Source organism: Gracilinanus agilis, chromosome 2 (genome assembly GCF_016433145.1).
Source record: "Gracilinanus agilis isolate LMUSP501 chromosome 2, AgileGrace, whole genome shotgun sequence".
Classification (NCBI taxonomy): domain Eukaryota; kingdom Metazoa; phylum Chordata; class Mammalia; order Didelphimorphia; family Didelphidae; genus Gracilinanus; species Gracilinanus agilis.
In genome coordinates this window covers 27,546,812-27,563,673 of record NC_058131.1, presented here as the reverse complement: position 1 = coordinate 27,563,673, position 16,862 = coordinate 27,546,812, and the positions used below count along the sequence as shown (strand labels likewise).

Sequence of the window (16,862 nt, the reverse complement as noted above, 5' to 3'; positions counted from 1 at the left end):
AACATAGTAGCTACTTAATTAATACTTATTCCCAATCCAACTTCCTCCTCCTGTTTCCAAATGACAGCTCTTGAAGACAACTGTCATCTTCCTGCCATCTCCACTCATGGTATGGATTCTCTTTCAGGTTAAACATTTATGATTCCTTCAATCCATCCTCCTACTGTAATACCATCAGACCTTTTGTTCTTCCTGGAATGTTCTCAGAATCTAATATGACTCCAGATGTGACTAGATGGAAGCCAGAATAGAGTAGAATGACATTCTTATTCTTAGAAACTATTCTCCTTTTGCTGATTTATATTTTATTTTCTTTCAAACACCCAAGGAATCTTTATGCACAAAGATGACCACAAATTGTGTAGGCAAATTTCCCCACATATGGGGAACTGAGAGAGGTCTTCACAGCCATCTTGCAATGACTGAGCCACACCCTGGAAAAAAATAACCCTTTCTGATATCTTCATATTTTCTCCCTGGCCAGCTAAATCTTCATTTCTCTCTTATTGCAACTGAATATCTCATGTGAATTTTTGGCTGCCATATTGCACTTCTTCTAAGCTTTCCAATATCAAAATTCTCCAATCTTTTTCAAATGAGCTACTTGCCTGTAACTCTTAACTCTTCCTCCTCCTCCTCCTCCTCCTCCTCCTCTTCTTTGTACATTTTTTTTTGTTTTTTACACCCTTGTACTTCGGTGTATTGTCTCATAGGTGGAAGATTGGTAAGGGTGGGCAATGGGGGTCAAGTGACTTGCCCAGGGTCACACAGCTGGGAAGTGGCTGAGGCCGGGTTTGAACCTAGGACCTCCTGTCTCTAGGCCTGGCTCTCACTCCACTGAGCTACCCAGCTGCCCCTTCTTTGTACATTTTAATGTGTGAAAATTGAAGGAGAAAATAAAATTATTTTCGTCACCAGAGTATACTCCAGACTCTTGAGATGGAAAGAGATGTTCAGGAAGCATATTATAAACTGAACAACAAAGGTAAAAAATGATAACAAAGAGTTTTAAATAATTGGACATCAGGTGGCTATTTCTACAAAAAGAATGGTAATTAATAATTCCCTTCCTTTCTTCGATAATGATTTTATCATTCAAGTAGTGAGGGAATCCACATGAGAATATTTTATTCTGAATATTACTAAAAGAGAGTGATTGGATACTGTCATGAAAATGGTGAGAATCTGTGCACCACTGATCACTCCATCTTAGAGTTTGTGATAGAGAAGAGAAGAATTGGGCACAGTAGAATATGTACCCTAGAATTTGGGCCTCAAATGTAAAATCTATATTGGATTTCCTGCTATTTCAGGGACTGGAAGAGGGCAGAAAGGGAAAGAGGAAGGGTCAGAAGAAGGAAAAGAATTTAAAACTGAATTTTTTTTAAAGAATATTTTAAAATGTTTACATGTAATGGGGTGGGGAGAGAAGCTCATAATGGATTGAAAGCCTGCATTCAAAGTCTATTGATCAGTGGATCAGTGGTAACACATGGCAAGGAAGGTCTGCAATGGCATGGGGATCTATAAATAACTTCTTTCTGTTCAGTATTTCTATCAACAACTTCTATGAAGTTATAGGTAGAATATTTATTAAATCTGAAAGAGAACTATAAAGGATAATTAACGCAGTATAAAAATAGTTGAGATCCTTAAAGAGGACAACAGGCAAAAACAATGAATAGAAGTCAGTGAATTCAATTTAAAAGAAATAAATGTAAAGTCCTATAGTTGGGTTGGGGAGTAGGTAACCATACAATGAATTGTACAAAAACAATCTTGGATTAAACCCCTCAAAAATGGCATGAAAAAAAAAACCTGAAGTGACCCAGTAGGTACAACATTCTGAATGAGAGGGCAGCAATGTACATGTTGAACTCTTTCCTGGTAAGAGCACATTTGGTAGTTGTAAGCTAGATGGTAAAATGGTGGAGTAAAGGACACTCCACTCCCCTGATCCCTAAACACACACACACACACACACACACACACACACACACACACACACACACTCACACAAAAGAAAATAAATTGCTTCAAAACAAAGTAAAGCTAGAGGAACATGAGTCACTGGGATAAGAATAGAAAGTGGCCCAGGGAGCACCTCATTTGTGAGAACTGGTAGAACTTAGAGTAGCCCAAAACACTATGACTCTGCCAGAGGCAATGAAATTGCAGAATGGAAGTGAGCCTGCCTGAGTCACTTTGCTCAGGAATAGAAGGAAGAGAAGGCTGGAAACCAAAAAATCTCATGTGGCAGCAAAGCCCCAAGGTGACAAGGGAGCAGAGATGGGAAACTGGAACTGTAGGATCCTACTCACTCCAATGGGGCAGTAGAGCCCTGGGGATATAAGGGAATAGAAAGGGGAAACTGGAACTAGAAGAACCTACTCATTCCTATTTAGCAGTAGAGTTCCTGATGTGACAGGAAATAGTTAGGGATAGAGCAGCAACAGAGCACAGACCAGCACAGCCCATGAAAAAATGAGGTAACTGGTAACATGGGATGCTAAATTTAGCAAAGCTCCTTACAACAAGTCAGCAGGGGCCCCTCCTTGACAGACACACCATGAGGAACAAGGGCACCCAAGTCTACCCCAAGTACTAGAGAAGAGTACTTTACCAACTTGGAACAGTGCGCCCTCTACCCTAGGAACAGAGTAAAGCCTCAAAAGATAGATAAGGTAATGGGATTGGAGTGGGAGTGAGCAATTAGAAAGATGAGCAAAAGATTAAAAAAAAATGCCCTGACCTTAGAAAGCTACTTTAGTGACAGTAAAGTCTAAAATATGAACTCAGAAGAGGATAATACCAAAAAGGAAACATGTGAAGCCTCAAAGGAAAGTGTGAAAAGATGTCAGGCCCCAAAAGAATCACTGGAAGAACTTGAAAAGAAGTTTAAAAAACTAAATAACAAGAGAATTGACAGGAAAACTCAATGGCTGGGGGGAAAATATCCACTGAAGAAATCAACTCCCTAAAAATTAGAATAGGCCAAAAGGAAAGTGAGATACAAAAATCCCTTGAAGAAAACAACTCACTAAGGAATCGAATGGACCAAATGGAAATGGAGGTTTAAAAACACACACAAATACACACTCCAAAGAAAACAATCCTTTAAAGAGTAGGATTGGCCAAATGAAAAAAGAAACACAAAGGCTCAGGAAGAAAATAACGTCTAAAAAATTGGAATTGGACAAATAGAAGCTAATGAAACTATAAGACACCAGGAAACCATAAGACAAAATTTTAAAAGTGAAAAAATAGAATACAATTTAAAATATCTCACTGGAAAAATTACTGTCCTAAAACACAGGTCCAGGAGATCTAATTTAAGAATTTTTACAGTACTTAAAAGCCACAATCAAAAAAAGAGCGTGGACAGCACGTTATAAGAAATCATCAGGGAAAACTGCCCTGACATCCTTGAATAAGAGGGAAAAATAGAAACTGAAAAAATCCACTGATCACCTCCTTAAAGATATTCCAAAATTAAAGTACCCCAGGACTTTTGTAGTCAAATTCAAAAACGCCCAGGCCAGAGGAAAAGTACTATAAGCTGCCAGAATGAAACAATTCAAATATGGAGGAACCACAGTCAGGATTACACAGAGCCTAACAACTTCTACATTAAAGAACCAAAAAGAATGGGATATGATATTCTGAAAGGCAAAGGATCTAGGACTACAACCTAGAATGAAGTGCCCAGCAAAATGGAGCATAATATTCCTGGGGGGGAAAAGCTGATGTTTAATGAAATAGAGGAATTTCACACTTTCCTGACCAAAACACCAGAGCTGAAAATAAAATTTGATGAGCAAATTTAACACTCAAGTGAAGCATAAAAAGGTAAACTGAGGGGCAGCTGGGTAGCTCAGTGGATTGAGAGCCAGGCCTAGAGACAGGAGGTCCTAGGTTCAAATCTGGCCTCAGACACTTCCCAGCTGTGTGACCCTAGGCAAGTCACTTGACCCCCATTGCCTACCCTTACCACTCTTCCACCTATAAGTCAATACACAGAAGTTAAGGGTTTAAAAAAAAAAAAAAAAAAAAAAAAAGGTAAACTGAAAACTTAAAGGTTTTGATAAAGTCGAATTGAGTACATTCATTTATCACCTGGAAAAGTGATAAAGTTTTTAAGTATGTTAGGTACTTTAAGTATCTTGCATATTTTAAATATTTTAGCTTTCTTAAGTATCATAGATACATAGAAGGGGGCAAACAACCTCTCTTTAAGAGGCACATAACAGGTAAATACAGTGGAGGAGAAGATGAGGGGGCAGTGCTATACTTGAACTTTATTCTCATCAGAACTAGTTCAAAGGCTAGAACATGCACACTCAGACAGCTATAGAAATCTATCTTACCCCATAGGGAAACAGAAAGGTAAGGACACTAAGGAGTGGAGGGAATGGACAAACAGGGGGGTGAATTAGGGAAGGTGATAATCAAAAGCAAAACATTTGTAAATAGAGAAAGGTTAAAAGAATAGAGAGAAAGAGAGGAGTAATTAGGGAGGAAATAAGATGGAGACATTAGTAACCACAATTGAGAATATGAATGATATGAATATAGTTCTGTACATAGCCAAGTTAAAGAGCTTAACTTACATTTATTTAATTTCTTTTTTATATAATTTGATATAAAACTAAGTCATCATATATGTAACTAAGTGTTAGAAAGGCATTATTAACAGTTCTTTAATTAACTGTGACAGATATGGAGAATTGGCTTAAGAACTCTTGTTGTAAACCTTCTTGTGTTAAGTGCACATCTTCACCATCTCCTGATTCTGAATAAAGATAACAGAAGCAATCATAGAGTCAGTTGTAAAAGCAAAAATAATATTTGTTTTTCTAGGAATGTATGTCAGTAGGAGGGCCCTCAGATTTTATGACTCAAAGAGACAACTTTGTGTATCTTCAAAGTTTCTTCTTATGAATTTATTGTCTTATAATATCAGTAAGTCTTTTCCTAAAATATTGTCCAAAGAAAGTAGTAACAGAATTGATAAAGTCCTTGGACCTTGTATTAGACTATATTAGCTATAGCTAGCATAGTTTTAATATTGGTTTTTGTTAATTAATGATTTGTATTAATTGTCAAATACCTTTAAAAACTACTGGGAACATCCACAAGGTCTTCATCACAGACTGGGAATGAAGATGGACCACTGACTCTATTTGCCCATGAATAAAGTCAGTTTTCAGCTCAGAATTATGGCCCGGAGATTGCTTTATTTCTTACAGAGTGAATTAAGAACCAGAATCCCACAATATGCTGTCTATAAGAAACATGTTTTTAAAAGGGAGACACACAGAGTAAAAGTAAGAGGCTGGAACAGAATCTACTATATCTCAGCTAAAGTAAAAATAAAAAGCAGAGATGCTAATCATGATTCAGACAAAGAAAAGTAAAAATGATCTAATCAAAAGAGATAAGGAACTCGGTCTCACCTATCAGATTGACAAAGATGACAAGGAAAATGGAAAATGCTGGAAGGGTTGTGTCCAAACTTTGGGTGCACTTATATATGTGTACAACCATTCCGGAAAACAATTTGGAGTTACATAAGAAAAGGTTACAAAATGGTACATGCCCTTTGACACAACTATAACAGAGGCAGGCCAATATGTAAAGAGGAAAGGTGTCCTATAGATACAAAAATACTTATAGCAGCTCTCTTTGTGGTGGCAAAAAGCTTGAAACTTGGAGGATGCTCATCAATTGGAGTGTGACTGAAATTGTGGCATATGAATTTGATGGAATATTATCGTGCTAAAAGAAATTAAGAAATAGATATTTCAGAATGGCATGGGCATTGTACCCCTAGAACTCAGGCAAAACTAAACAGGGAAATTGCTTTGCTCCCTTACAGCCTTGTAACTCCAACCTAAAATATCTGACCTTGAGGATTACCCTCCTTTGATTGTCCCATTGATTTGAGATGGACAAAGAAACAGACCTTATTCATCTGTCCTCCAAATCAGGAGAACCACCCTGAAGCCTTCAAGCAAACCTCCCCCCACTCCTTGCTTCAGTGCTTACCACTCTAGAGTCACATCTTCACTGTTGTAAAAAGTATAAAAACCCCAGAATTGATTTCCTCTGGGGGTGACAGCTTTTCCAGCCATGCTGCCCTCTTAAGGAACAGCTCCCCATCTTGCTGTTCCACCATGAAATACTCCTGGCCATCCTCAATATTACCTTCTAAATTAATAAAATTCTCTTTTTACTTTAAGCTACATTTCAGAGTCTTACATTCTTGCAAAAAGTATCCTTCCCAAACCCTGGGGGCTCACCTCTGCACCTCACAACAAGAAATATGAAAAGACTTGTAAGAACTGAAGAAAAGTGGGGGGCAGCTGGGTAGCTCAATGGATTGAGAACCAGGTCTAGAGACGGGAGGTCCTAGGTTCAAATCTGGCCTCAGACACTTCGCAGCTATGTGACCCTGGGCAAGTCACTTGACCCCCATTGCCCACCCTTACCACTCTTCTGCCTTGGATGAGGAAGGTAAGAGTTTAAAAAAAAGAACTGAAGAAAAGTGAAGTAAGAAAAACCACAAGAACATCTATTTTGAATACTTTAGAAAGGACATTTTATAAAAATGAAGACTTTAGAAGCTAAGAAAGAATGAAATGAATAAAACTAGGATGATGATTTTTACAACAGCAACACTATAGACAAAACTTTGAAAGCTCTAAGAACTGTAATTAATCCAATGACCATCCATGATTCCACAGGACTGATGACAAAGCATAGTACTGACCTCTTCACATAGAGGTTATGGATACAGGATGTAAATGAGATTTTTTTTAAACACAGCCAGTGAAGGAATTTGTTTTGCTTGACTATGCAAATTCATTATGAGGAATTTGGCTTTTTTTCTTATTTTTTTCCCTCCCTTGAGAAATGATAGGAGAGAGAGAAATATATGTCTATTAATTATTTTTGTGTAATTTTTTTGTTAAAAAAAAATCCTTATCTTCTGTCAGAATCAATAGTGTGTATTGGTTCCAAGGCAGAAGAGTGGTAAGGGCTAGGCAATGGGGGTCCAGTGACTTGCCCAGGGTCACACAGCTAGGAAGTGTCTGAAGCCAGATTTGAACCCAGGACCTCCCATCTCTGGCCCTGACTCTCAATCCTCTGAGCCACCCAGCTGCTTCTATATGTCTATTAATTAAAAGAATAAAGTTAATTTTTAAAATGAGAGGAAGCCAAATAAAATAGATGTCCCATTATCCCTGTGCCAAAAAATTTCAGTCCTCTGAAAATATATTTATGATAGAGCAAGTATAATTATATTAATTAACAAATAAAATATTAATTTAAAAAAATAAAATCAAGGAAGAGCCACAGCACATGGGGTAGGTCTCCCACCAGCAAATTTATAGAAGAATAGGTCCAAATGGGCTGCTATCACAGAGCCAGACGCCAAGTTTCTGCATAGAGTCAGAACCCTGGGACTCTGGGGACAGTGTCTCTGGGAGGATCACCTCATGAAATGATTCTCCAAAGAATAATAGAACTTGGGAATCTTTTATACCTTTTGGGGAACTTGGTACCTCAAACATAGATTGGCAGATTGCAAGCAGCCTTGGGAAAGAGGCTGTAGCCAACAGCTGGGGTATCAGGGGGTGCTCTACTACAATGAATACAAGAGGAAAGCATCAAACCAAGAGCTGGGCTTCCTGCAAGAGGACTTTCATACAATGAAGCTACTAAGACAAAAAAGGGTACTTAACATTTGAATATATCCACTGGTCCCACCCAAACTGGGGTCGCCAAACACTTCAAGATCTACAGCTCAGTCTGAAACTGGTGAGTCTGGGACTTCCCTCTGGTGAGTTCTCAGGGGGACAAGAGCAAACTTGGAATCTGCAAAAACCCCAGGTGACAGAATATATCAGGTAACCCATGGAAACCCCTCCTTGCCAAGTCTACCCTACAACTTGGCTAGAGGTGTATATAAGGCTGATTGGGTTTTGAGGGGTGTTCAAGAGTATGGAATAGGGTCAGGATTGGATTTAGGGAAGTGATCACAGGCACAGAGGAGAGGATTGATTGGTTGTTAGATTGTGAACCCCTCCAGTGCATGAGGAAAACCCCACCTTGAAACTATACTTAAACATCTGCCTTAAGCTCAGCAGATGCCTCCCAACAGTTACATCTCTGTTGGGGGACTCAATCTGCTAGTAAGAGTAATAAATTGGCTTGTTGCTTTGTAATCTCAGAGACTTGAGTTTTTTTCATTTTGAGTCAGTGAGCTCGTATCCCACACAGAATGAACACTGGTCTGACCCTCTAGGACAGTGATGGGCAAACTTTTGAAAGAAGGGGGCAAAGGAAAGGAAATGCTCATCTATCAGTCTGTTTCTAAGGCAGCTCTTTAAAAGTTTCATTGTATTGTATCCTACTCATTGTATTTGTCAGATTAGGAATAATCACACTGCGGGCTGGATAGAACATTTCAGGGGGCTGCATCTGACCCATAGTTTGCCCATCACTGCTTTAGGCTATCATTCTAATGGAGCAGGTCCTAGGAGACTGATCCATCAGGTTTAATTACAAGAGGTAAATCAGGACAAGGTGAACAATAGGGACAAGGGATGTTTGGGATTGATTTCCTCTCAGTCTTGGTGTTATTTCTTGTCAAGTACCAGATACCCAATGGGAAATCCTTCTCACTTATCATCCCATCTCACATCCCTCAGTGAAATTCTTCTCTAAAGCCTCAGATAGCCAGGATGCCTCCACCACCATCTGCTGGTGAGATCTGGAATGGGAAGCCCACTGAATGTCACCAGTGAGTTCCAAGATAAGTTGGTATATGCTTGATACAGTGAATTTGATTTCATGCTTCTGGTGGGCTAAATGGGATGTGGAGGAGAGGAAAAAGAGAGATCAGATATAAGGGGACCTCGGAAACTTGGAATCTCCTCACAATTATCTACCTTCCACTACTACTTCTCATCATGAACATAAGGAATCGGGACTTTGGAGCATGCCCAGGTCATGTGAAGGCACCCTGCCTCTGGGAGAAGTGATCCCTATCACATGAATGAGAGTAGCCTCCTTTGATGGGCTGTGTAGCCAGAATGGTTGTGCCCTTCGAACTGCCTGGGATGGACAGTCTTGCTCTCCTTCCTGCATATTTTTTGCTGCTCAGCATCCAGAACTGGTGAATTCATGTGATAAATCCTGACTGGAATGTTGGATGTATGCATATTCACGCACATTATGGACATGATGAGCTAAACTGGTAAAGGGGAAGCCCTCCTCTCTCATTTTCAGCTGCTCGGTTCTGTGAAATTGGCTTAAAGTTTCTGGGGGATTTTTTCTGTTTCGAGTACAGCAGGTAGAGTTCTCACCTACCAGACTTTGAACCAAGCCATGATGATATTGGAGGCAGGATTTTAGGCATAGCCAGTCCCAGAATGGAAGCTCTGAGAAGCCAGTGTACTTGGGACTTTAACCCAAAGGCAGATTTGGACTTGGAACTAGAGACTGGGCTACATAGGGGTTGAGTTCAGTGATGAGCCTAATCTCCTTCTCCACAACGGTGTAAGGGAGAATTGCTGGAATCTATCCAACAGCTTCTGAGGACTGAGAGGCTCACAGTTTAGGTGAGAAAGAATGAAGCAGATACTGGAGGCTGTCTGTTAGCTCATGGCTGTTCCGACCATGCATTGAGCCTGAGATTTATTTATACAATATTCAGAAGCAGTTTACAAAGCACAATAGTTGCACAGTTACTCAAGGCAAAAAAGGGTTACATCATGATTGGCATATGGCTTACAAAATTTTCTCCCATAAAGATTAAGCCCGGAATGAAACAAGATTCAAGGTTAGGAATGAGCCTCTTTTTATCTAAAAGCTATTTCAGGGAAAAGTTTCTATACTTCAAGAGATATCTTTAATGAATGAATCTTTAACATATTATAGGGCGGAAAGCACCTGGCTGGATATGAAACTGTCTGACTTGCTTGCTTTTGACCTTGGGCCATCTGGGAACAGTTTCAGAGCCCCTGCAGCTTTTTTGCTTAATTTCTGTCTTATTGTCTTGGGAAAAAACTGTTAACTCCTTAACTTCTGGTTTACTATGCAGTACTTAGAGATTTTTTGTAATACTTAAGGTTATCCTAGAAACTAAATTACTATGTTTTTAATAATAAAGAGGAGCCATCAGGAGGGGTCTGGCTTTTTATCTTAGATATGCCATCCGTTGTCTGACCTGATCCTTTCAGGTCAAATGAGTCAATGTATGACCCTGTCAGCTACATCAACTTTGATGGGATCCAGATAAAAATATCTGATAGAGACCCTGTATCTCTCAATGGCCTCCAACAGAGAATTATCGTCCTCATGTTGAGGAGTATGTTGGCATATTTGTCATTATATCTTTGAAGTAAATCTTTTGTAAAAGATAATCTGACTGTTAAGTGGTTAAATGGAACTGAGGTGCCGAAACTCTCCCCCTTCAGTAATTGAGGATATCTCATTGGTGGATACTAGAGTCAATAGCAGAGAGCCTCAAACCCTTTAAGAATATTGGAGAACCCTGGGGGAGGGATGGAATTTAACTCATCTGGCTGGAACCAGGGTAGTCACTGTTACACTCTTATAATATAAGGGGGAGAATGCCAGACCCTTCCCAGGAAGGCATTCCAGAAAAGGAATTCCAGGACTAATGATAGGACTGAATACAAATCAAGGATCAGTAAGAGGGAACCATGGTGTAAAAGGCTTTGAATGCCGAACAGAGGACATCATATTTGATCCTGGATGTGATGGGGAGTCACTAAAATTTATTGAGGAGGGGAATTATGTGGTTATTTTGATGCTTTAGGAAAATTCATTTGGCAGCTGAGTGGGGAGGATGATTTGGAGTGAGGAGGACCTTGAAGCAGGGAGAACCTCATGAAGGCCATTGCCATAGTTCAGGTGTGAGAGAGTTCAGACAAAAAGAGCCTGAACCACGGAGATGGTAGTGTCAGAGAAGGGGTACATATAAGAGATGTTATAAAGGTAAAGCTAACAGGACTTGACAACAGTCTTGGGGAGTGAAAGTGAGATATTGAGGATGATGCTTGCTTCAGACTTGTTGAGTATAAGAAGCCTACAGGACATCCAATTTGAGATATCCAAGAGATACTGGCAGTAGAGGGCAGGAGAAAGGTTAGAGCTTGTGAAGTAGATCTGAGAATCATCAGCATTGGACTTGTAGTTGAATTCATGTGAGCTCTTGAGAGTACCAAGTAAAATATATTCACATTAATTACATCATTGAGAGAGAGAGAAATACCCTTTCTTACTCACTATCTTTTGAAGAATAACTCCTTTCTGGTTCTCATGGCCTTGCTATTCACCCATTCTATCATGTCTGGCTCTTTGTGACCCTATGGCAAAGATACCAAAATGGTTTGCCATTCCATGTCGAACAACTAGTTGTGAAGATGGGATTAACTCTCTCCTGTCTATTTTTTAGATTTTAGCCACCAGGAATGTATACATCCCCACTTAATCCTTAAGTAGGGGGAAGAGGACAAGATCTATGACCCATGTGTGCCAGTAAGTGACAAATCAAAAATGACTGACTGGCCTCTGGGCAGTCTAAAACAAAGCTAAAGCTGCAATTGGTGGAAGGAAGGCACAGGAAGTGACACCAAGAACTGTCTTTAAAAATAGTGGTAACTTCCTGTGACCAGCTTTTTCTCCTTTGAACTTGAACTTGGAGGAGGAGCTCCAGCTTGGGCTGTCAGTCTGCTCTTGGACTGCCACATGGGTAAGGCTGACTTCTTGTCCTGGCTTTTCTAAAGGCATTAGTCACCAGAGAGGCCCTTTGTCTTAGAGGGGGCCTCATGGCTAGAACCCTTGTTTAATTCACCTCTGGGCCCCACTTTGCAGGGGCCTCTGTAGCCTTGCTTGGTTCGGACTAGGTCAGTGTAATTATCTCTCTCTGTCTCTCTCTCTCTCTCTCTCTCTCTCTCTCTCTCTCTCTCTCTCTCTCTTTCCCTTACTTTCATTCTTTCTATTTTGTAAATAAACTAACATAAAAGCCATTCTGACTTGAGTAATTAATTTCAGCGACCACATTTCTCATAAATTTATCTTTAATATTTTATCTCTTACATATTAAGTATCTGAGGCTCAATTTGAATTCAGGTTTTTCTGATTCTAGACTCAGCACTACAGCCACTGAACCACCTAACAGCACAATCAGGAATTAGCTTTGGCCAGTGGAGATCCTGACAGCCCCAACTAGGATTAGCCTGTGGCACCTAGAAGTCACTTTCTCTAGGACTTTGAATCTCAACAAAATTCTGCCCCCTCCCCACAGTTTCTCCTTGGCTTATCTGAGACCCCAATGAAAGATATCCCTACTTGGGATCCACCTTGGTTAAATAGTAGAAACCTCTACATGTCAAAAAGTAGTGATTTACTCAGCACAATGTTGAACCAGGATAAATGAAGCTTTCAAAAATAACTCTACCTGTGATTTCATCAGTTCAGTAACTACCAGTAAGATAGCACCTACTGCGTCTTACTGTCAGAGAGTTCCCTGGGCACTGGGAGAGTCACTGACTTGCCCAAAGTCACACAACAAATATGTATCAGAAGTGGCACTGAAACTCAGGTCTTCTGGACAGAAGAGGCAGCTCTCCATCCATTATATCCTGCTGCCTCTCATAAAGTAGATTTATAAATTTTAAAATCATACTCATATATGTAGAGCACATGTTTGGAAATAACAATTCATAATATTTATCACATTAGACCCAGCTTTCAAATTGTCACATTGATATATCTTCATTCCCCTCCCCTATCTCTCTGTTCAGTCTCTCTAAGGGACTATTTGGGTCCTTTTGCTGTGGGAGAAACACACCCAAGACTGTCTCACCCCAAGAGACTCAAGATCCCTTCAATCTTGAAGTAAGAAAAGAATTTATTTGAAGTAGTTTATGGTGGTATAATACCCTAATAGCTGTTGGGATAGTCTAGAGCCATGTTGGCAATCCTATGGCATGCTTGCTGGAGGGGACTGCTCCCCTCTCTCTCTCCACTATGCCTGAGGACTCACCCTCCCCTCTGTCTGGCACTCCAATGGGAGTGTTTCCTCCCTCCCCTGTCTGGGGTATGGGGGCAGCTCACATGCAGCATGTGAGTGCCGTTTGGGCACTCAGTCTTTAAAACATTTGCCATCACTGGTCTGGAGGCTAATCAGGTAGCCTCAGGGTTGATGGAAATGCCCAGGGACTAGTAGAGTAGCCTCTCTAGAGCTGATGGAATAGCAGCCCTCCAAGTATATAGAGTTGCAACTCTGAATATGGAGTAGCGGCTCCACGTGTAGAGTAGCAGTTTCTGCTGTAGAGTTGGCATATTTATTAGGGTCTGGAGGTTAGTCATCTCCCATTCCAAAGAAATCTTCACCTTTCCCGAAAACCCTGGAAAATCAGTCCAGCCAAATTCAGTTGAAGGTGTGTTTTGGGGGTTGACGTTATAGGGAATAAGGAGCATTCAAGAGTTTGAGGAATTCTGGAATGCCAGAGTCCCCAGTGCACAGGTTCCTTGTTCCCCATTGTCACCTTGTCATCATTTATCAGTGTGGGAAAGGTCTTGTTAATCTGAGGCCAGATTTGACCACAGAACTTCCTACATCCAGGCCTGGTTCCCTATTCACACTGAGCCACCTAGAAGTCCTCACAATTTTCTTCAATACTTCAATAACCAAAGTTACATAATTAAGGATATTTAATAAGAGCTAACAAATTGGGATAGTAATACACTGTTGGTGGAGCTGTGAACTGATACAACCATTCTAGAGAGCAATTTGGAACTATGCCCAAACGGTCATCAAATTGTGCATTCTCTTTCACCCAGAAATACCACTGCTAGTTCTGTATCCCAAAGAGAGCAAATATAAGGAAACAGATCTTGTACAAAAATATTTCTAGCAGCTCTTTTTCTGGTGGCAAAGGATTGGAAACTAAAGGAACATTCATCAGTTGGAGAATGACTGAACAAATTGTGATATATGATTGTAATAGAATATTATTGTGCCATTAAAATGATCACCAAAAAAACCTGGAAAGACTTATTTTTAGTGATGCAAAGTGAAGTGAGCAGAACAAGGAGAACATTGTACACAGTAATAGCAATAATGTAGGATGATCAACTGTGAATGACTTAACTATTATCTGCAATGCAAGGACCCATGACAACTTCAAGGGATTCATGATGAAAAAGCCTATCCATAGAAGAAAATGATGGAGCCTGAATTCAAATTGAAGTATGACAATCTTTATTTCTTTCATAAATTTTTTCCAGCATAAGTATATGTGTCTTTCATTACAACATAACAAACATGGAAATATATATTGTATATATATGCTGCCATCCTGGGGAGAAAGAAGAGGTAGGAAGGATGGCAAATACATGAATAGCAAAATGTCAGAAAATGATTGCTAAAAATTGGATTGACAGATAACTTGGGGGAATGGGGGGCATTAAGCCATTTAAAGAAGTTACATTGGATGATGTATCCCAGACCTGTTTCCTACATGAAAAGGCCAGTTAGAGATAGGATTAGAACTATGGTTAGATGTACAACAAATGACCCCTCTGGCAAACATGTAGGAGCTGCCAGGGAAAATAGAAACTGACTCGGTCAGAGTTGTGGGCTGAAGAATTCCTTCACTCAAGATGAGTAACAGGAGAAGAAGAAGATCTTTCCAGTTGAACTTGTGAAGTTGTCCCTGTGAAAGAGATTTCTAGATTAAACTCATCCCATGGTTTCAATGTTCATTTCTTCCTTCCCATCTTAGAGAAACAAGTAAAGAAAGAGAATAAAATCAAGGTTTAGGAATTAGTTACAAAACACAAATTCTATCTTCCCTCATGTAATTGTCAAGAAATCCACTGTTCCAGGTTCTGAACCTGAGTCCAAGCTAACATCCAGACCCTGAGACCCTGCCTGGACCAATAGTGGTCCAAAACAATACACACCCCCTTAAAGTTCCAAGCAAACCTGCGGTAAAGCCTGGAATTCCAGCCCAGGGGAGTCCATGCTGTGCAGTCTGATCTGTGTGGACCCAGAGCAAGGCCAAGAGTCCTAGCCTGGGGTTGCAGTGAGGACATAGATGCCAGTTTGAGTTAATCAGTTGACTGGAAGCTAAACTCCCTGATCTTTTTGCCAAAAGCTCAAGGCAGAGCCCCAGGCAGACAGTCTGCAGTAAGCTGGGTGGCTGACCTGATCAAACCCAGAGAGAGAGAGACCAAAAGCCTACACCCAGGCCTGAAGCTAGAATTTCAGCTATCAGCAGTCTTTGGGATTAATTGAGTCAGCAGTGAGAGGTGGCTCTCAGAGCTTCCAGCCATTATATGGTCTTGGAAGAACTGAATCTTGCAGAAACTCAGAAATAAGGCTAAGAGTAGCAGCAAGGAAGGGCTGAAGTTTAAGAGGGTACCCTAACTTCCTGAAGAAAAAAGCCTACCTTTGAAAAGGCTGGGGAAATAAGCAGACTTTTAAAAAACACCTAATTATAGAGAATTTGGGGGGAGACAGAGCAAGGCACAATCACAGAAGGGGACAGTGAAAGCAAAGCAAGCACACACAAAGTCTAAAAGAAAAATATGAATTGGACTCAGGAGCTCAGAAGAGCTCAAAAAGGATTTCAAAGTCAATTAAGAGAGGCAAAGGAAAAATGAGGAAGAGAAATGAAAGCAATGCAAGAAGAAATGGGCCAATTGAGAAAGGAGGTTCTTTAACTGTAAAATGTAGATCATAATAGAACCTACTCCACCTTCACAGGGTTGTTATGAAGATCAATTAAGATAATATTTGTAAAATGGCTTGGCATAATGCCTGGAACCTAGTAGGTACATAAAAATACTCATTCCTATTATTTCCCCCTCCTTTTTCACATGACAATTCTTGAAGACAATTATCATCTGCCTGCCATCTCCTTGATGCATTGTATGAATTCTTCATGTTGAACATACATAGTTCCTTCAACCCATCCATCTTCAAATGCTTTGTTCTTCCTGGAATATTTCCAGAACCAAACATAAGAGACCACATATGACAATGTATCTGGACAAGAACCTCCTTATTCCTGGAAACCATTCTCTTCTACTGATTTTTTTTCTCAAAAATACAGGGAGAGGAAAAACATAAACACCATTATACAAATGGTGCAGGCAAATTTTTCCACAATGGAAAACTGGCAGTTCTCTCTGCCATATTGACTCCCCTGACAGTTGTCTCCATTTCTCTTTTATTGCAATTGCATTTCTCATTTGAATATTTGGCTGTCATATTGCTCTCACCTTCAGTTTTCAAATTCTCCAATCTTTTTCACTTGAGCTATTTACTGCCAACTATGTCTGGCTCCTCTTTACCCTCATCCTTGTTTTCTTCTTCCTCTTCTTTGTACATTTTAATTGAGTTTGCCTTCATAGATATATAGAGCCAGTTTTTTCTCTCCCCTTTCTTTTCCATTTAAAACTTTTTATACAACTCTAAATTACATAAGTGTTTTTACCAACCTAGGACAAGTAGAGAAAGGGAAGATGACTATTTGTTATGACTTCTAAGAACTAGGCACTTTGCTTAGCACTTTATAAGTATTATTTTATTTGATCCTCACAACTACCCTATGAATTAAGTGCTGTTCTTATTTCTATTTTGCAAAAGGAAACTAAAACAAACAGAGGTTAAGTGACTCTCCCAGGGTCACATAGCCAGTAAATATTTGGGAATGGATTTGCACTCATCTTCCTGGTTCCAGGCCTTCCTAGTGTTTTATCCACTATACCATCTAACTACCTGGCCATACTCTATCCTTGACTAAAAGCTT

At 39.9% G+C, this 16,862-nt stretch overlaps 1 non-coding gene across 1 annotated transcript; it reads right to left on the bottom strand.

Moving 5' to 3' along the window:
* Positions 1–330: 330 nt before the first annotated feature.
* LOC123238530 lies at positions 331–492 on the bottom strand. The gene has a single exon (XR_006505689.1). It is a non-coding gene; the product is annotated as a U1 spliceosomal RNA (small nuclear RNA).
* Between the last annotated feature and the right edge of the window lie 16,370 nt (positions 493–16,862).